Source organism: Brienomyrus brachyistius, unplaced genomic scaffold (assembly GCF_023856365.1).
Source record: "Brienomyrus brachyistius isolate T26 unplaced genomic scaffold, BBRACH_0.4 scaffold57, whole genome shotgun sequence".
Taxonomy (NCBI): Eukaryota; Metazoa; Chordata; class Actinopteri; order Osteoglossiformes; family Mormyridae; genus Brienomyrus; species Brienomyrus brachyistius.
In genome coordinates this window covers 665991-684797 of record NW_026042332.1, presented here as the reverse complement: position 1 = coordinate 684797, position 18807 = coordinate 665991, and the positions used below count along the sequence as shown (strand labels likewise).

Genomic DNA, 18807 nt, shown 5'->3' with positions numbered 1-18807 from the left:
GCTCTTATCTGAGGCTGCAGATAATGCAGAGAGAGCAGGAGAGCCTGGTTCAGGGCCTCAACAGTGACATCGCTCTGTTGAAACAGGGCCTAACCTACTGAGCCGCACACCATCAGGGAATTATCAACGTCTCTGACCAGATTCGCAGAAGCAGACTGAAAGTTCAACACTCAGGGAAGAATTGTTCTTGAAATGTCACTGGAGAATAGGAAGTCAGAGTCAAACGCTGTGGTTGTTTACTCATTTTTAGTTGTTTAATCACCTTTCTGGAGTCGCACACCGTATGCTGCCTACAGTGTGAGAGAGGGTTAATCACGAGTGAAAAGACCCCCCCCCCCTGAGCCCAGTGGGAAAATTGGGACACACATAAGTGTAAAATGACTGCAAATAGCATTTCACAGAGCTGTTGTCGTCTCTTGTGGGTATTCAGACGTTTTATCCAATTACCCTTGCTGGGCATCTCTCATTGATAAGATCTCTGTCACATGGGAACAGTCTAGAGGTAACTCCAAGCAGCAAACAGGCTACTGGGATTCCCCATGGCTGGCAGGGGGGGGGGGGGGGGGGGGGGGGACCTTGCGGTAGGGAACAGTGTTTGAGGGAACAGAAACGCAATAACATGTACACCCAGCTCAGCGATAAACCTTGAGGTGTAATTATTAAATTACTGACACTATTGATACATTTACAACTCGTTCCTTGGCCTTAACCTGCATTACAGTACCTTCTCTGAAGGCTAGTCGTTCAGAAAATAAAAATCCAGACCAAGGTTTGGTTTCAACCAAACAGCTGAGTCACAGAGAACTTAACTGGTTGGTTGAAACAAAGTCTTGATCTGGACTTTGTACTATTAACCTATGAGTTCAACATGAGAAACTGCAGCCTGAAGTGGACATTTTGTTGTACTTTAAGACATTCCTGTTCACGGATTGGTTTGGCACCAACAACATGCAGAGTGACGCAGGTGTGACGCTCACTGAGGATCCTGTGTGTCCCCGTCACCCACTGGGCACCCACACATGCTAAGCACATCAGGGCTGCTTTGGGATCTCAGATCAGCATTTCAAAGCCTGCTGCCATGCAGAGAGTGGAGGAAGAACCCCCCCCCCCCATATGGGGTGGGGCTAAGTAAGAGCTCTGTTCTGGGATTCCCAATGTCATACGTAGGGTCACTTCACAGCGGGTCTGGGATCTGTGATACATGACTGACTCGTCTCCTCTGTCCTGCTGGCCTCTGGCGTCACGGGCGGTAGGAGTCCCTGGGAAACGTTAGCAGGGGTCATAAAATAATGAGTATAAGGCAAAGGATCAGTCAGCACATGGGTAACACAGGTAGCTCAAGCTGGGCCAAACCCAGCGGCCGACAGGTTGGTACAGACGAATGACGTGGACCATTCTGGGTTTGTCGGGGTCAGACGTTCACATATGAGGCTCACAGGCCGCTGAATCCACACAGGGTATCCTGCACACAATACAACTGGGATATGGCTCACATACGTTCATTATTTAGAGACGTCTGATAAGCCACCTACTGACACTAAAAAGTGGCACCTTCTGATTCCTTTCCCCCTGTCAGGCCTTTTGTCCTTTGGCAGATATACGAAGCCTTTGTATAAGCCCGAGGCCACATCAGTCTCAGAACCTTCCAGACCATCCTCCATGTTTTTCTCAAGCATCGCGGGTCTCATAACTCATCCTCTTGGCTGGTCAGAGACCCCCCCAAACTATGTGGCGATGAGCATATTATTGGGTGACTAGGTTACATCTCCCCCTCCACCAAACCAGACAGAGATAATAAAACAATTCCAGGTGTTTCTGTGACATCATGACCGGCTCAGTTTGGTCACGCTGTCTGGCTGTTTACCTTCCCACTGAGCGTGTCCAGCAGTCAGACTGAGATGTTTTAAATTTATGTTGTATTGAGCAGGCGCTTTTATCCAAAGTGACTTACATTTCTGAGGGAAAGCAGGGTCAGACAGTTTCCGGGGTAACTGGGGGCTAAGAGCCCCCCTCATGGGCCAAACATCACTCTTGTGCCTGCAGGATTTAAACTGATGGTCTCCCGATCACAGCCACAGCGTTTTAACCTGATGTTCACTCTTCCCTTCCTTGCTCACTCCATTTTTATGGACAACAGGAATGTCGCCAGAGAGTCCCAGCAAGTTCTCAAATAGTCCCCAGCAAGACCCCAGTGCATCCCCAGTGAATACCCAGTGAGTCCCCAGCGAGACCCCAGTGCATCCCCAATGAGTCCCCAGTGAATACCCAGTGAGTCCCCAGCGAGACCCCAGTACATCCCCAGTGAGTCCCCAGCGAGACCCCAGTGAATACCCAATAAGTCCCCAGCGAGACCCCAGTACATCCCCAGTGAGTCCCCAGTGAGTCCCTAGTGTATACCCAATGAGTCCCCAGCGAGACCCCAGTACATCCCCAGCGAGACCCCAGTACATCCCCAGTGAATCCCCAGCAAGTGCAGCCGCCTGTCATGCACACACTCTGATTGCCGAGTCTCGGTATATCATACAGGCTGGTGCTGGACCAGCATCAGAGCCACTGCTGTCAGAGAACACAGAAACATGAATTTTTTAAAGACACCCACTGGGAACATGCCTTATTAATCAAAGGGCTGATCATAACATTTCCGGGCTTGGTGTGGTGGCTGCATGACAGAGCTTAATTAGTGTCTGGTATTTACATCTAAAAGGAGCATCAAAGATGACAGTTTAAATGAATGGTGGCACTTCCTTGGGGGGGGCGGGGGGGGGGTGTTCAAACAGTGCATTTTGGAAGGGATGTGGAATGATCCACAATGTCAGGCATAAGGAACATTCTATGTAGGTCTGTAAAGCAAAGCCTGCATGAGGATTAGCTCACCTGGAGTTTTCATGTCACATTTTTATAGTTTGGAAATCAAAACTTCAAAAATAGACATATATCGAATTCATGAAAAAACTCAGCTACCATGCAAGATGGGAAAAGGGTACTCATGAAATATGGAAAAGACTCTGATACTGATGGTCTTAAAGTTGGAGCCATTTGTAGGATTTACGATCAGGCTTTTAAAATGTTCCAGACAGTTCAAAACACAAGCTCTTCCTTTTCTATGGATCGAGTCTGCGTTTGATGACAATGAGACACCGTGGGCATTAGGGCAGTCACGCATCTGTAATGGACGCCGGTCCCTGTGATCACAAACATCTGTGCAGCAGTGTCTGCTTTGACAGCCTGTAAATACATTGTACCGGGTGCCCAGGGATCACTGCCACTACTGACAGCTCTTTGATAAATAGCGGAGTTTGGGTTCCAGTGTTTATGCATCACGGTCACTGACACCGCATGCTGGTAAATGACTTTCTGCAAGTGCTCCGTGTTACAGAGTCATTTCGAATGTTATTTTATCTGTGCCACGCGTCAGCAACTTGCACAATCTATCAGGCCATACCTGCCATCACAAACACTAAGACCTGGGCTCCTGGATGGCATTCAGGTGCAAGGAATAACCACACAGCCACAAACCAGGCCTCAAGTACAGTACTTGTCAAAAGTTTGGACACATCTACCCATAGAAAGGTTTATTTGTACTGTGGTGCCAGCGAGATGGCACCGCATATCAGAGCCCAGTAAGTGCGCTGAGCATGCTGGGAATATTGTAAATTGTGTTGTATGTCACGTGTGTCTTTGTGTTATATATCAACCCTGTGTAACTACCCACCATGTGTGCGCCTTGTTATGCCTGTGTTAGTCCTTCTAAGGCCTTAATAATAGGATATTCTTTCTTTCTAAATCAAGTTTCCTTGACATTACAGTACTTTTGTCTACATTTTAGGCAAAGACACCAAAGCTATAAAAAAACTGAACAAAAAAATCATTCAGCAAAGAAATTAATTTGTTGAGGGGGCAGCTTTGGGACTTTGGGGGCGGGGGTGGAAGTTTACCACCATTTGGCCCCTAAGCAAGGCCCTTACCCCCAACTGCTCCAGCACTAGCTGACCCTACTGTCTCCTCTATGGCAGTTTCATAAGTGGCCTCCTGGGATGCTTTTCCAGCTGTCCTGAGGGAGGTCCCACATATGCTGAGCACTCATTGGCTGCATTTTTTCACTCTCTGATCAAATTCCTCAAAAACCATCTCTACCATGTTTAGGTCAGGTGACCAAGTCATGTGATGCAGTGCAGGTATTTCTGCACTGCATAACGTGAGAAATTCAAGATAAAGCATTGTAGGTCGTGAATGCGGGAGTGGCTCTGTAGTGCAATGGATAGCGCATTGGACTTCTAATCAAGCACTTAAGGAGTGATTCAAAGGTTGTGGGTTCGAGTCCCACCAGAGTCGCATGTTTGCGAGGCCAGTCTGTGAAAATCTAGCACTGTGTCTTTCATAATGTTGCAAGTTGAAATGCCGTGGGTGACAGAGTGATGTCACCGTTGGCCCCCTCTGCCCCCAGTTGCTCCTGGAACAGTCTGACCCACGCTCTCAAAATATGTATATTGCTTTAGATCACAAGTGATTGCTCTGAGACAGGGGTGGGCGGTCTTATCCTCAAACGGCTAGTGTGTATGCAGGTTTCTTTTTTTAACCTTTAGGTCAACTGTTCAAACTCAGATTTGAGGACTCTTCAGCCAATCAGTCCTCTAATTAGTAAGCTAATTGTGGAGTCACAGGAAAAACCTGAACACAAAGTTGCCCTTTCTGCGTAATATTGGCCACCCCTGACAAACTGACAGGAGCTAACATGGGCGTGGCTTATCAGGACAAGCATGATAGGGGTGTGGCATTCATAAGTCTGGCTTATCAAGTCAGGTATTCTAGGGGTGTGGCTTACCAGGAAAGGCATTATAAGGGTATGGCTTACACGGGCGTGGCTTATTCACTCAGGTATTATATGGGTGTGGCTTACCAGAACAGACATGATAGGGTGGGACTTAGGTGGGTGTAGCTTATCAGGACAGTCATTGCTGAAATTTCACAAAACACCACGGACACTCTTCTGGACACATGTCCACAGCTTCTGGTTACATGTCCAGAGAGTAGTACCTGCTAATCTGTATTACATGAAGGTGGCACCAAAGGTTAGCTTCAGAAATAAGAAATATTTCAGCAAGTTTGATGAGCAACACCAGGTTAAAGCCAGATGCAACAATGACAGATTGAGAATGGAGCATAAGTGCGCAGACTGTGCAGGTATTTCTGGGTGATTTTCGGCATAACGTGAGAAATTCAAGATCAAGTATTGTAGGTCGTGACTGCAGGAGTGGCTCTGTAGCGCAATGGATAGCGCATTGGACTTCTAGTCAAGCACTTAAGGAGTGATTCAAAGGTTGTGGGTTCGAGTCCCACCAGAGTCGCATGTTTGCGAGGCCAGTCTGTGAAAATCTAGCGCTGTGTCTTTCATAATGTTGCAAGTTGAAATGCCGTGGGTCACAGAGTGATGTCACCGTTGGCCCCCTCTGCCCCCAGTTGCTCCTGGAACAGTCTGACCCACGCTCTCAAAAAATGTATATTGCTTTAGATCACAAGTGATTGCTCCGAGACAGGGGTGGGCGGTCTTATCCTCAAACGGCTAGTGTGTATGCAGGTTTCTTTTTTTAACCTTTAGGTCAACTGTTCAAACTCAGATTTGAGGACTCTTCAGCCAATCAGTCCTCTAATTAGTAAGCTAATTGGGGAGTCACAGGAAAAAGCTGAACACAAAGTTGCCCTTTCTGCGTAATATTGGCCACCCCTGACAAACTGACAGGAGCTAACATGGGCGTGGCTTATCAGGACAAGCATGATAGGGGTGTGGCATTCATAAGTCTGGCTTATCAAGTCAGGTATTCTAGGGGTGTGGCTTACCAGGAAAGGCATTATAAGGGTATGGCTTACACGGGCGTGGCTTATTCACTCAGGTATTATAGGGGTGTGGCTTACCAGAACAGACATGATAGGGTGGGACTTAGGTGGGTGTAGCTTATCAGGACAGTCATTGCTGAAATTTCACAAAACACCACGGACACTCTTCTGGACACATGTCCACAGCTTCTGGTTACATGTCCAGAGAGTAGTACCTGCTAATCTGTATTACATGAAGGTGGCACCAAAGGTTAGCTTCAGAAATAAGAAATATTTCAGCAAGTTTGATGAGCAACACCAGGTTAAAGCCAGATGCAACAATGACAGATTGAGAATGGAGCATAAGTGCGCAGACTGTGCAGGTATTTCTGGGTGATTTTCTGCATAACGTGAGAAATTCAAGATAAAGCATTGTAGGTCGTGAATGTGTGAGTGGCTCTGTAGCGCAATGGATAGCGCATTGGACTTCTAGTCAAGCACTTATGGAGTGATTCAAAGGTTGTGGGCTCGAGTCCCACCAGAGTCGCATGTTTGCGAGGCCAGTCTGTGAAAATCTAGCACTGTGTCTTTCATAATGTTGCAAGTTGAAATGCCGTGGGTCACAGAGTGATGTCACCGTTGGCCCCCTCTGCCCCCAGTTGCTCCTGGAACAGTCTGACCCGCGCTTTCAAAAAATGTATATTGCTTTAGATCATAAGTGATTGCTCTGAGGCAGGGGTGGGCGGTCTTATCCTCAAACGGCTAGTGTGTCTGCAGGTTTCTTTTTTTAACCTTTAGGTCAACTGTTCAAACTCAGATTTGAGGACTCTTCAGCCAATCAGTCCTCTAATTAGTAAGCTAATTGGGGAGTCACAGGAAAAAGCTGAACACAAAGTTGCCCTTTCTGCGTAATATTGGCCACCCCTGACAAACTGACAGGAGCTAACATGGGCGTGGCTTATCAGGACAAGCATGATAGGGGTGTGGCATTCATAAGTCTGGCTTATCAAGTCAGGTATTCCAGGGGTGTGGCTTACCAGGAAAGGCATTATAAGGGTATGGCTTACACGGGCGTGGCTTATTCACTCAGGTATTATAGGGGTGTGGCTTACCAGAACAGACATGATAGGGTGGGACTTAGGTGGGTGTAGCTTATCAGGACAGTCATTGCTGAAATTTCACAAAACACCACGGACACTCTTCTGGACACATGTCCACAGCTTCTGGTTACATGTCCAGAGAGTAGTACCTGCTAATCTGTATTACATGAAGGTGGCACCAAAGGTTAGCTTCAGGAATAAGAAATATTTCAGCAAGTTTGATGAGCAACACCAGGTTAAAGCCAGATGCAACAATGACAGATTGAGAATGGAGCATAAGTGCGCAGACTGTGCAGGTATTTCTGGGTGATTTTCTGCATAACGTGAGAAATTCAAGATAAAGCATTGTAGGTCGTGAATGCGGGAGTGGCTCTGTAGCGCAATGGATAGCGCATTGGACTTCTAGTCAAGCACTTAAGGAGTGATTCAAAGGTTGTGGGCTCGAGTCCCACCAGAGTCGCATGTTTGCGAGGCCAGTCTGTGAAAATCTAGCACTGTGTCTTTCATAATGTTGCAAGTTGAAATGCCGTGGGTCACAGAGTGATGTCACCGTTGGCCCCCTCTGCCCCCAGTTGCTCCTGGAACAGTCTGACCCACGCATTCAAAAAATGTATATTGCTTTAGATCACTAGTGATTGCTCCGAGACAGGGGTGGCCGGTCTTATCCTCAAACGGCTAGTGTGTATGCAGGTTTCTTTTTTTAACCTTTAGGTCAACTGTTCAAACTCAGATTTGAGGACTCTTCAGCCAATCAGTCCTCTAATTAGTAAGCTAATTGGGGAGTCACAGGAAAAAGCTGAACACAAAGTTGCCCTTTCTGCGTAATATTGGCCACCCCTGACAAACTGACAGGAGCTAACATGGGCGTGGCTTATCAGGACAAGCATGATAGGGGTGTGGCATTCATAAGTCTGGCTTATCAAGTCAGGTATTCCAGGGGTGTGGCTTACCAGGAAAGGCATTATAAGGGTATGGCTTACACGGGCGTGGCTTATTCACTCAGGTATTATAGGGGTGTGGCTTACCAGAACAGACATGATAGGGTGGGACTTAGGTGGGTGTAGCTTATCAGGACAGTCATTGCTGAAATTTCACAAAACACCACGGACACTCTTCTGGACACATGTCCACAGCTTCTGGTTACATGTCCAGAGAGTAGTACCTGCTAATCTGTATTACATGAAGGTGGCACCAAAGGTTAGCTTCAGGAATAAGAAATATTTCAGCAAGTTTGATGAGCAACACCAGGTTAAAGCCAGATGCAACAATGACAGATTGAGAATGGAGCATAAGTGCGCAGACTGTGCAGGTATTTCTAGGTGATTTTCTGCATAACGTGAGAAATTCAAGATAAAGCATTGTAGGTCGTGAATGCGGGAGTGGCTCTGTAGCGCAATGGATAGCGCATTGGACTTCTAGTCAAGCACTTAAGGAGTGATTCAAAGGTTGTGGGCTCGAGTCCCACCAGAGTCGCATGTTTGCGAGGCCAGTCTGTGAAAATCTAGCACTGAGTCTTTCATAATGTTGCAAGTTGAAATGCCGTGGGTCACAGAGTGATGTCACCGTTGGCCCCCTCTGCCCCCAGTTGCTCCTGGAACAGTCTGACCCACGCATTCAAAAAATGTATATTGCTTTAGATCACTAGTGATTGCTCCGAGACAGGGGTGGGCGGTCTTATCCTCAAACGGCTAGTGTGTATGCAGGTTTCTTTTTTTAACCTTTAGGTCAACTGTTCAAACTCAGATTTGAGGACTCTTCAGCCAATCAGTCCTCTAATTTGTAAGCTAATTGTGGAGTCACAGGAAAAAGCTGAACACAAAGTTGCCCTTTCTGCGTAATATTGGCCACCCCTGACAAACTGACAGGAGCTAACATGGGCGTGGCTTATCAGGACAAGCATGATAGGGGTGTGGCATTCATAAGTCTGGCTTATCAAGTCAGGTATTCTAGGGGTGTGGCTTACCAGGAAAGGCATTATAAGGGTATGGCTTACACGGGCGTGGCTTATTCACTCAGGTATTATATGGGTGTGGCTTACCAGAACAGACATGATAGGGTGGGACTTAGGTGGGTGTAGCTTATCAGGACAGTCATTGAAGAAATTTCACAAAACACCACGGACACTCTTCTGGACACATGTCCACAGCTTCTGGTTACATGTCCAGAGAGTAGTACCTGCTAATCTGTATTACATGAAGGTGGCACCAAAGGTTAGCTTCAGAAATAAGAAATATTTCAGCAAGTTTGATGAGCAACACCAGGTTAAAGCCAGATGCAACAATGACAGATTGAGAATGGAGCATAAGTGCGCAGACTGTGCAGGTATTTCTGGGTGATTTTCGGCATAACGTGAGAAATTCAAGATCAAGCATTGTAGGTCGTGAATGCAGGAGTGGCTCTGTAGCGCAATGGATAGCGCATTGGACTTCTAGTCAAGCACTTAAGGAGTGATTCAAAGGTTGTGGGTTCGAGTCCCACCAGAGTCGCATGTTTGCGAGGCCAGTCTGTGAAAATCTAGCGCTGTGTCTTTCATAATGTTGCAAGTTGAAATGCCGTGGGTCACAGAGTGATGTCACCGTTGGCCCCCTCTGCCCCCAGTTGCTCCTGGAACAGTCTGACCCGCGCTCTCAAAAAATGTATATTGCTTTAGATCACAAGTGATTGCTCCGAGACAGGGGTGGGCGGTCTTATCCTCAAACGGCTAGTGTGTATGCAGGTTTCTTTTTTTAACCTTTAGGTCAACTGTTCAAACTCAGATTTGAGGACTCTTCAGCCAATCAGTCCTCTAATTAGTAAGCTAATTGGGGAGTCACAGGAAAAACCTGAACACAAAGTTGCCCTTTCTGCGTAATATTGGCCACCCCTGACAAACTGACAGGAGCTAACATGGGCGTGGCTTATCAGGACAAGCATGATAGGGGTGTGGCATTCATAAGTCTGGCTTATCAAGTCAGGTATTCTAGGGGTGTGGCTTACCAGGAAAGGCATTATAAGGGTATGGCTTACACGGGCGTGGCTTATTCACTCAGGTATTATATGGGTGTGGCTTACCAGAACAGACATGATAGGGTGGGACTTAGGTGGGTGTAGCTTATCAGGACAGTCATTGCTGAAATTTCACAAAACACCACGGACACACTTCTGGACACATGTCCACAGCTTCTGGTTACATGTCCAGAGAGTAGTACCTGCTAATCTGTATTACATGAAGGTGGCACCAAAGGTTAGCTTCAGAAATAAGAAATATTTCAGCAAGTTTGATGAGCAACACCAGGTTAAAGCCAGATGCAACAATGACAGATTGAGAATGGAGCATAAGTGCGCAGACTGTGCAGGTATTTCTGGGTGATTTTCGGCATAACGTGAGAAATTCAAGATCAAGCATTGTAGGTCGTGAATGCAGGAGTGGCTCTGTAGCGCAATGGATAGCGCATTGGACTTCTAGTCAAGCACTTAAGGAGTGATTCAAAGGTTGTGGGTTCGAGTCCCACCAGAGTCGCATGTTTGCGAGGCCAGTCTGTGAAAATCTAGCGCTGTGTCTTTCATAATGTTGCAAGTTGAAATGCTGTGGGTCACAGAGTGATGTCACCGTTGGCCCCCTCTGCCCCCAGTTGCTCCTGGAACAGTCTGACTCACGCTCTCAAAAAATGTATATTGCTTTAGATCACAAGTGATTGCTCCGAGACAGGGGTGGGCGGTCTTATCCTCAAACGGCTAGTGTGTATGCAGGTTTCTTTTTTTAACCTTTAGGTCAACTGTTCAAACTCAGATTTGAGGACTCTTCAGCCAATCAGTCCTCTAATTAGTAAGCTAATTGGGGAGTCACAGGAAAAAGCTGAACACAAAGTTGCCCTTTCTGCGTAATATTGGCCACCACTGACAAACTGACAGGAGCTAACATGGGCGTGGCTTATCAGGACAAGCATGATAGGGGTGTGGCATTCATAAGTCTGGCTTATCAAGTCAGGTATTCCAGGGGTGTGGCTTACCAGGAAAGGCATTATAAGGGTATGGCTTACACGGGCGTGGCTTATTCACTCAGGTATTATAGGGGTGTGGCTTACCAGAACAGACATGATAGGGTGGGACTTAGGTGGGTGTAGCTTATCAGGACAGTCATTGCTGAAATTTCACAAAACACCACGGACACTCTTCTGGACACATGTCCACAGCTTCTGGTTACATGTCCAGAGAGTAGTACCTGCTAATCTGTATTACATGAAGGTGGCACCAAAGGTTAGCTTCAGAAATAAGAAATATTTCAGCAAGTTTGATGAGCAACACCAGGTTAAAGCCAGATGCAACAATGACAGATTGAGAATGGAGCATAAGTGCGCAGACTGTGCAGGTATTTCTGGGTGATTTTCGGCATAACGTGAGAAATTCAAGATCAAGCATTGTAGGTCGTGAATGCAGGAGTGGCTCTGTAGCGCAATGGATAGCGCATTGGACTTCTAGTCAAGCACTTAAGGAGTGATTCAAAGGTTGTGGGTTCGAGTCCCACCAGAGTCGCATGTTTGCGAGGCCAGTCTGTGAAAATCTAGCGCTGTGTCTTTCATAATGTTGCAAGTTGAAATGCCGTGGGTCACAGAGTGATGTCACCGTTGGCCCCCTCTGCCCCCAGTTGCTCCTGGAACAGTCTGACCCGCGCTCTCAAAAAATGTATATTGCTTTAGATCACAAGTGATTGCTCCGAGACAGGGGTGGGCGGTCTTATCCTCAAACGGCTAGTGTGTATGCAGGTTTCTTTTTTTAACCTTTAGGTCAACTGTTCAAACTCAGATTTGAGGACTCTTCAGCCAATCAGTCCTCTAATTAGTAAGCTAATTGGGGAGTCACAGGAAAAACCTGAACACAAAGTTGCCCTTTCTGCGTAATATTGGCCACCCCTGACAAACTGACAGGAGCTAACATGGGCGTGGCTTATCAGGACAAGCATGATAGGGGTGTGGCATTCATAAGTCTGGCTTATCAAGTCAGGTATTCTAGGGGTGTGGCTTACCAGGAAAGGCATTATAAGGGTATGGCTTACACGGGCGTGGCTTATTCACTCAGGTATTATATGGGTGTGGCTTACCAGAACAGACATGATAGGGTGGGACTTAGGTGGGTGTAGCTTATCAGGACAGTCATTGCTGAAATTTCACAAAACACCACGGACACACTTCTGGACACATGTCCACAGCTTCTGGTTACATGTCCAGAGAGTAGTACCTGCTAATCTGTATTACATGAAGGTGGCACCAAAGGTTAGCTTCAGAAATAAGAAATATTTCAGCAAGTTTGATGAGCAACACCAGGTTAAAGCCAGATGCAACAATGACAGATTGAGAATGGAGCATAAGTGCGCAGACTGTGCAGGTATTTCTGGGTGATTTTCGGCATAACGTGAGAAATTCAAGATCAAGCATTGTAGGTCGTGAATGCAGGAGTGGCTCTGTAGCGCAATGGATAGCGCATTGGACTTCTAGTCAAGCACTTAAGGAGTGATTCAAAGGTTGTGGGTTCGAGTCCCACCAGAGTCGCATGTTTGCGAGGCCAGTCTGTGAAAATCTAGCGCTGTGTCTTTCATAATGTTGCAAGTTGAAATGCTGTGGGTCACAGAGTGATGTCACCGTTGGCCCCCTCTGCCCCCAGTTGCTCCTGGAACAGTCTGACTCACGCTCTCAAAAAATGTATATTGCTTTAGATCACAAGTGATTGCTCCGAGACAGGGGTGGGCGGTCTTATCCTCAAACGGCTAGTGTGTATGCAGGTTTCTTTTTTTAACCTTTAGGTCAACTGTTCAAACTCAGATTTGAGGACTCTTCAGCCAATCAGTCCTCTAATTAGTAAGCTAATTGGGGAGTCACAGGAAAAAGCTGAACACAAAGTTGCCCTTTCTGCGTAATATTGGCCACCACTGACAAACTGACAGGAGCTAACATGGGCGTGGCTTATCAGGACAAGCATGATAGGGGTGTGGCATTCATAAGTCTGGCTTATCAAGTCAGGTATTCCAGGGGTGTGGCTTACCAGGAAAGGCATTATAAGGGTATGGCTTACACGGGCGTGGCTTATTCACTCAGGTATTATAGGGGTGTGGCTTACCAGAACAGACATGATAGGGTGGGACTTAGGTGGGTGTAGCTTATCAGGACAGTCATTGCTGAAATTTCACAAAACACCACGGACACTCTTCTGGACACATGTCCACAGCTTCTGGTTACATGTCCAGAGAGTAGTACCTGCTAATCTGTATTACATGAAGGTGGCACCAAAGGTTAGCTTCAGAAATAAGAAATATTTCAGCAAGTTTGATGAGCAACACCAGGTTAAAGCCAGATGCAACAATGACAGATTGAGAATGGAGCATAAGTGCGCAGACTGTGCAGGTATTTCTGGGTGATTTTCTGCATAACGTGAGAAATTCAAGATAAAGCATTGTAGGTCGTGAATGCGGGAGTGGCTCTGTAGCGCAATGGATAGCGCATTGGACTTCTAGTCAAGCACTTAAGGAGTGATTCAAAGGTTGTGGGCTCGAGTCCCACCAGAGTTGCATGTTTGCGAGGCCAGTCTGTGAAAATCTAGCACTGTGTCTTTCATAATGTTGCAAGTTGAAATGCCGTGGGTCACAGAGTGATGTCACCGTTGGCCCCCTCTGCCCCCAGTTGCTCCTGGAACAGTCTGACCCACGCATTCAAAAAATGTATATTGCTTTTGATCACTAGTGATTGCTCCGAGACAGGGGTGGGCGGTCTTATCCTCAAACGGCTAGTGTGTATGCAGGTTTCTTTTTTTAACCTTTAGGTCAACTGTTCAAACTCAGATTTGAGGACTCTTCAGCCAATCAGTCCTCTAATTAGTAAGCTAATTGGGGAGTCACAGGAAAAAGCTGAACACAAAGTTGCCCTTTCTGCGTAATATTGGCCACCCCTGACAAACTGACAGGAGCTAACATGGGCGTGGCTTATCAGGACAAGCATGATAGGGGTGTGGCATTCATAAGTCTGGCTTATCAAGTCAGGTATTCTAGGGGTGTGGCTTACCAGGAAAGGCATTATAAGGGTATGGCTTACACGGGCGTGGCTTATTCACTCAGGTATTATATGGGTGTGGCTTACCAGAACAGACATGATAGGGTGGGACTTAGGTGGGTGTAGCTTATCAGGACAGTCATTGAAGAAATTTCACAAAACACCACGGACACTCTTCTGGACACATGTCCACAGCTTCTGGTTACATGTCCAGAGAGTAGTACCTGCTAATCTGTATTACATGAAGGTGGCACCAAAGGTTAGCTTCAGAAATAAGAAATATTTCAACAAGTTTGATGAGCAACACCAGGTTAAAGCCAGATGCAACAATGACAGATTGAGAATGGAGCATAAGTGCGCAGACTGTGCAGGTATTTCTGGGTGATTTTCGGCATAACGTGAGAAATTCAAGATCAAGCATTGTAGGTCGTGAATGCAGGAGTGGCTCTGTAGCGCAATGGATAGCGCATTGGACTTCTAGTCAAGCACTTAAGGAGTGATTCAAAGGTTGTGGGTTCGAGTCCCACCAGAGTCGCATGTTTGCGAGGCCAGTCTGTGAAAATCTAGCGCTGTGTCTTTCATAATGTTGCAAGTTGAAATGCCGTGGGTCACAGAGTGATGTCACCGTTGGCCCCCTCTGCCCCCAGTTGCTCCTGGAACAGTCTGACCCGCGCTCTCAAAAAATGTATATTGCTTTAGATCACAAGTGATTGCTCCGAGACACGGGTGGGCGGTCTTATCCTCAAACGGCTAGTGTGTATGCAGGTTTCTTTTTTTAACCTTTAGGTCAACTGTTCAAACTCAGATTTGAGGACTCTTCAGCCAATCAGTCCTCTAATTAGTAAGCTAATTGGGGAGTCACAGGAAAAACCTGAACACAAAGTTGCCCTTTCTGCGTAATATTGGCCACCCCTGACAAACTGACAGGAGCTAACATGGGCGTGGCTTATCAGGACAAGCATGATAGGGGTGTGGCATTCATAAGTCTGGCTTATCAAGTCAGGTATTCTAGGGGTGTGGCTTACCAGGAAAGGCATTATAAGGGTATGGCTTACACGGGCGTGGCTTATTCACTCAGGTATTATATGGGTGTGGCTTACCAGAACAGACATGATAGGGTGGGACTTAGGTGGGTGTAGCTTATCAGGACAGTCATTGCTGAAATTTCACAAAACACCACGGACACTCTTCTGGACACATGTCCACAGCTTCTGGTTACATGTCCAGAGAGTAGTACCTGCTAATCTGTATTACATGAAGGTGGCACCAAAGGTTACCTTCAGAAATAAGAAATATTTCAGCAAGTTTGATGAGCAACACCAGGTTAAAGCCAGATGCAACAATGACAGATTGAGAATGGAGCATAAGTGCGCAGACTGTGCAGGTATTTCTGGGTGATTTTCGGCATAACGTGAGAAATTCAAGATCAAGCATTGTAGGTCGTGAATGCAGGAGTGGCTCTGTAGCGCAATGGATAGCGCATTGGACTTCTAGTCAAGCACTTAAGGAGTGATTCAAAGGTTGTGGGTTCGAGTCCCACCAGAGTCGCATGTTTGCGAGGCCAGTCTGTGAAAATCTAGCGCTGTGTCTTTCATAATGTTGCAAGTTGAAATGCCGTGGGTCACAGAGTGATGTCACCGTTGGCCCCCTCTGCCCCCAGTTGCTCCTGGAACAGTCTGACCCGCGCTCTCAAAAAATGTATATTGCTTTAGATCACAAGTGATTGCTCCGAGACAGGGGTGGGCGGTCTTATCCTCAAACGGCTAGTGTGTATGCAGGTTTCTTTTTTTAACTTTTAGGTCAACTGTTCAAACTCAGATTTGAGGACTCTTCAGCCAATCAGTCCTCTAATTAGTAAGCTAATTGGGGAGTCACAGGAAAAACCTGAACACAAAGTTGCCCTTTCTGCGTAATATTGGCCACCCCTGACAAACTGACAGGAGCTAACATGGGCGTGGCTTATCAGGACAAGCATGATAGGGGTGTGGCATTCATAAGTCTGGCTTATCAAGTCAGGTATTCTAGGGGTGTGGCTTACCAGGAAAGGCATTATAAGGGTATGGCTTACACGGGCGTGGCTTATTCACTCAGGTATTATAGGGGTGTGGCTTACCAGAACAGACATGATAGGGTGGGACTTAGGTGGGTGTTGCTTATCAGGACAGTCATTGCTGAAATTTCACAAAACACCACGGACACTCTTCTGGATACATGTCCACAGCTTCTGGTTACATGTCCAGAGAGTAGTACCTGCTAATCTGTATTACATGAAGGTGGCACCAAAGGTTAGCTTCAGAAATAAGAAATATTTCAGCAAGTTTGATGAGCAACACCAGGTTAAAGCCAGATGCAACAATGACAGATTGAGAATGGAGCATAAGTGCGCAGACTGTGCAGGTATTTCTGGGTGATTTTCGGCATAACGTGAGAAATTCAAGATCAAGCATTGTAGGTCGTGAATGCAGGAGTGGCTCTGTAGCGCAATGGATAGCGCATTGGACTTCTAGTCAAGCACTTAAGGAGTGATTCAAAGGTTGTGGGTTCGAGTCCCACCAGAGTCGCATGTTTGCGAGGCCAGTCTGTGAAAATCTAGCGCTGTGTCTTTCATAATGTTGCAAGTTGAAATGCCGTGGGTCACAGAGTGATGTCACCGTTGGCCCCCTCTGCCCCCAGTTGCTCCTGGAACAGTCTGACTCACGCTCTCAAAAAATTTATATTGCTTTAGATCACAAGTGATTGCTCCGAGACAGGGGTGGGCGGTCTTATCCTCAAACGGCTAGTGTGTATGCAGGTTTCTTTTTTTAACCTTTAGGTCAACTGTTCAAACTCAGATTTGAGGACTCTTCAGCCAATCAGTCCTCTAATTAGTAAGCTAATTGGGGAGTCACAGGAAAAAGCTGAACACAAAGTTGCCCTTTCTGCGTAATATTGGCCACCCCTGACAAACTGACAGGAGCTAACATGGGCGTGGCTTATCAGGACAAGCATGATAGGGGTGTGGCATTCATAAGTCTGGCTTATCAAGTCAGGTATTCTAGGGGTGTGGCTTACCAGGAAAGGCATTATAAGGGTATGGCTTACACGGGCGTGGCTTATTCACTCAGGTATTATAGGGGTGTGGCTTACCAGAACAGACATGATAGGGTGGGACTTAGGTGGGTGTAGCTTATCAGGACAGTCATTGCTGAAATTTCACAAAACACCACGGACACTCTTCTGGACACATGTCCACAGCTTCTGGTTACATGTCCAGAGAGTAGTACCTGCTAATCTGTATTACATGAAGGTGGCACCAAAGGTTAGCTTCAGAAATAAGAAATATTTCAGCAAGTTTGATGAGCAACACCAGGTTAAAGCCAGATGCAACAATGACAGATTGAGAATGGAGCATAAGTGCGCAGACTGTGCAGGTATTTCTGGGTGATTTTCGGCATAACGTGAGAAATTCAAGATCAAGCATTGTAGGTCGTGAATGCGGGAGTGGCTCTGTAGCGCAATGGATAGCGCATTGGACTTCTAGTCAAGCACTTAAGGAGTGATTCAAAGGTTGTGGGTTCGAGTCCCACCAGAGTCGCATGTTTGCGAGGCCAGTCTGTGAAAATCTAGCGCTGTGTCTTTCATAATGTTGCAAGTTGAAATGCCGTGGGTGACAGAGTGATGTCACCGTTGGCCCCCTCTGCCCCCAGTTGCTCCTGGAACAGTCTGACCCACGCTCTCAAAATATGTATATTGCTTTAGATCACAAGTGATTGCTCCGAGACAGGGGTGGGCGGTCTTATCCTCAAACGGCTAGTGTGTATGCAGGTTTCTTTTTTTAACCTTTAGGTCAACTGTTCAAACTCAGATTTGAGGACTCTTCAGCCAATCAGTCCTCTAATTAGTAAGCTAATTGTGGAGTCACAGGAAAAAGCTGAACACAAAGTTGCCCTTTCTGCGTAATATTGGCCACCCCTGACAAACTGACAGGAGCTAACATGGGCGTGGCTTATCAGGACAAGCATGATAGGGGTGTGGCATTCATAAGTCTGGCTTATCAAGTCAGGTATTCTAGGGGTGTGGCTTACCAGGAAAGGCATTATAAGGGTATGGCTTACACGGGCGTGGCTTATTCACTCAGCTATTATAGGGGTGTGGCTTACCAGAACAGACATGATAGGGTGGGACTTAGGTGGGTGTAGCTTATCAGGACAGTCATTGCTGAAATTTCACAAAACACCACGGACACTCTTCTGGAGACATGTCCACAGCTTCTGGTTACATGTCCAGAGAGTAGTACCTGCTAATCTGTATTACATGAAGGTGGCACCAAAGGTTAGCTTCAGAAATAAGAAATATTTCAGCAAGTTTGATGAGCAACACCAGGTTAAAGCCAGATGCAACAATGACAGATTGAGAATGGAGCATAAGTGCGCAGACTGTGCAGGTATTTCTGGGTGATTTTCGGCATAACGTGAGAAATTCAAGATCAAGCATTGTAGGTCGTGAATGCAGGAGTGGCTCTGTAGCGCAATGGGTAGCGCCTTGGACTTCTAGTCAAGCACTTAAGGAGTGATTCAAAGGTTGTGGGTTCGAGTCCCACCAGAGTCGCATGTTTGCAAGGCCAGTCTGTGAAAATCTAGCGCTGTGTCTTTCATAATGTTGCAAGTTGAAATGCCGTGGGTCACAGAGTGATGTCACCGTTGGCCCCCTCTGCCCCCAGTTGCTCCTGGAACAGTCTGACCCGCGCTCTCAAAAAATGTATATTGCTTTAGATCACAAGTGATTGCTCCGAGACAGGGGTGGGCGGTCTTATCCTCAAACGGCTAGTGTGTATGCAGGTTTCTTTTTTTAACCTTTAGGTCAACTGTTCAAACTCAGATTTGAGGACTCTTCAGCCAATC

General features: G+C 46.6%; 15 non-coding genes across 15 annotated transcripts; all 15 read left to right on the top strand.

Annotated features, from left to right (window-relative positions):
- Positions 1-4240: 4240 nt before the first annotated feature.
- Positions 4241-4332, top strand: trnar-ucu (transfer RNA arginine (anticodon UCU)). The gene is given in 2 exon segments: positions 4241-4277; positions 4297-4332. It is a non-coding gene; the product is annotated as a tRNA-Arg (tRNA).
- Positions 4333-5253: 921 nt separating this feature from the next.
- Positions 5254-5345, top strand: trnar-ucu (transfer RNA arginine (anticodon UCU)). The gene is given in 2 exon segments: positions 5254-5290; positions 5310-5345. It is a non-coding gene; the product is annotated as a tRNA-Arg (tRNA).
- A 921-nt stretch (positions 5346-6266) lies between these two features.
- On the top strand, positions 6267-6358 carry trnar-ucu (transfer RNA arginine (anticodon UCU)). The gene is given in 2 exon segments: positions 6267-6303; positions 6323-6358. It is a non-coding gene; the product is annotated as a tRNA-Arg (tRNA).
- A 921-nt stretch (positions 6359-7279) lies between these two features.
- On the top strand, positions 7280-7371 carry trnar-ucu (transfer RNA arginine (anticodon UCU)). Its single transcript is given in 2 exon segments — positions 7280-7316; positions 7336-7371. It is a non-coding gene; the product is annotated as a tRNA-Arg (tRNA).
- Positions 7372-8292: 921 nt separating this feature from the next.
- Positions 8293-8384, top strand: trnar-ucu (transfer RNA arginine (anticodon UCU)). The gene is given in 2 exon segments: positions 8293-8329; positions 8349-8384. It is a non-coding gene; the product is annotated as a tRNA-Arg (tRNA).
- A 921-nt stretch (positions 8385-9305) lies between these two features.
- trnar-ucu (transfer RNA arginine (anticodon UCU)) lies at positions 9306-9397 on the top strand. The gene is given in 2 exon segments: positions 9306-9342; positions 9362-9397. It is a non-coding gene; the product is annotated as a tRNA-Arg (tRNA).
- Positions 9398-10318: 921 nt separating this feature from the next.
- trnar-ucu (transfer RNA arginine (anticodon UCU)) lies at positions 10319-10410 on the top strand. Its single transcript is given in 2 exon segments — positions 10319-10355; positions 10375-10410. It is a non-coding gene; the product is annotated as a tRNA-Arg (tRNA).
- Positions 10411-11331: 921 nt separating this feature from the next.
- Positions 11332-11423, top strand: trnar-ucu (transfer RNA arginine (anticodon UCU)). The gene is given in 2 exon segments: positions 11332-11368; positions 11388-11423. It is a non-coding gene; the product is annotated as a tRNA-Arg (tRNA).
- Positions 11424-12344: 921 nt separating this feature from the next.
- Positions 12345-12436, top strand: trnar-ucu (transfer RNA arginine (anticodon UCU)). The gene is given in 2 exon segments: positions 12345-12381; positions 12401-12436. It is a non-coding gene; the product is annotated as a tRNA-Arg (tRNA).
- Positions 12437-13357: 921 nt separating this feature from the next.
- Positions 13358-13449, top strand: trnar-ucu (transfer RNA arginine (anticodon UCU)). Its single transcript is given in 2 exon segments — positions 13358-13394; positions 13414-13449. It is a non-coding gene; the product is annotated as a tRNA-Arg (tRNA).
- A 921-nt stretch (positions 13450-14370) lies between these two features.
- Positions 14371-14462, top strand: trnar-ucu (transfer RNA arginine (anticodon UCU)). The gene is given in 2 exon segments: positions 14371-14407; positions 14427-14462. It is a non-coding gene; the product is annotated as a tRNA-Arg (tRNA).
- Positions 14463-15383: 921 nt separating this feature from the next.
- On the top strand, positions 15384-15475 carry trnar-ucu (transfer RNA arginine (anticodon UCU)). Its single transcript is given in 2 exon segments — positions 15384-15420; positions 15440-15475. It is a non-coding gene; the product is annotated as a tRNA-Arg (tRNA).
- Positions 15476-16396: 921 nt separating this feature from the next.
- trnar-ucu (transfer RNA arginine (anticodon UCU)) lies at positions 16397-16488 on the top strand. The gene is given in 2 exon segments: positions 16397-16433; positions 16453-16488. It is a non-coding gene; the product is annotated as a tRNA-Arg (tRNA).
- A 921-nt stretch (positions 16489-17409) lies between these two features.
- trnar-ucu (transfer RNA arginine (anticodon UCU)) lies at positions 17410-17501 on the top strand. Its single transcript is given in 2 exon segments — positions 17410-17446; positions 17466-17501. It is a non-coding gene; the product is annotated as a tRNA-Arg (tRNA).
- A 921-nt stretch (positions 17502-18422) lies between these two features.
- On the top strand, positions 18423-18514 carry trnar-ucu (transfer RNA arginine (anticodon UCU)). Its single transcript is given in 2 exon segments — positions 18423-18459; positions 18479-18514. It is a non-coding gene; the product is annotated as a tRNA-Arg (tRNA).
- The last annotated feature ends 293 nt before the right edge of the window (positions 18515-18807 follow it).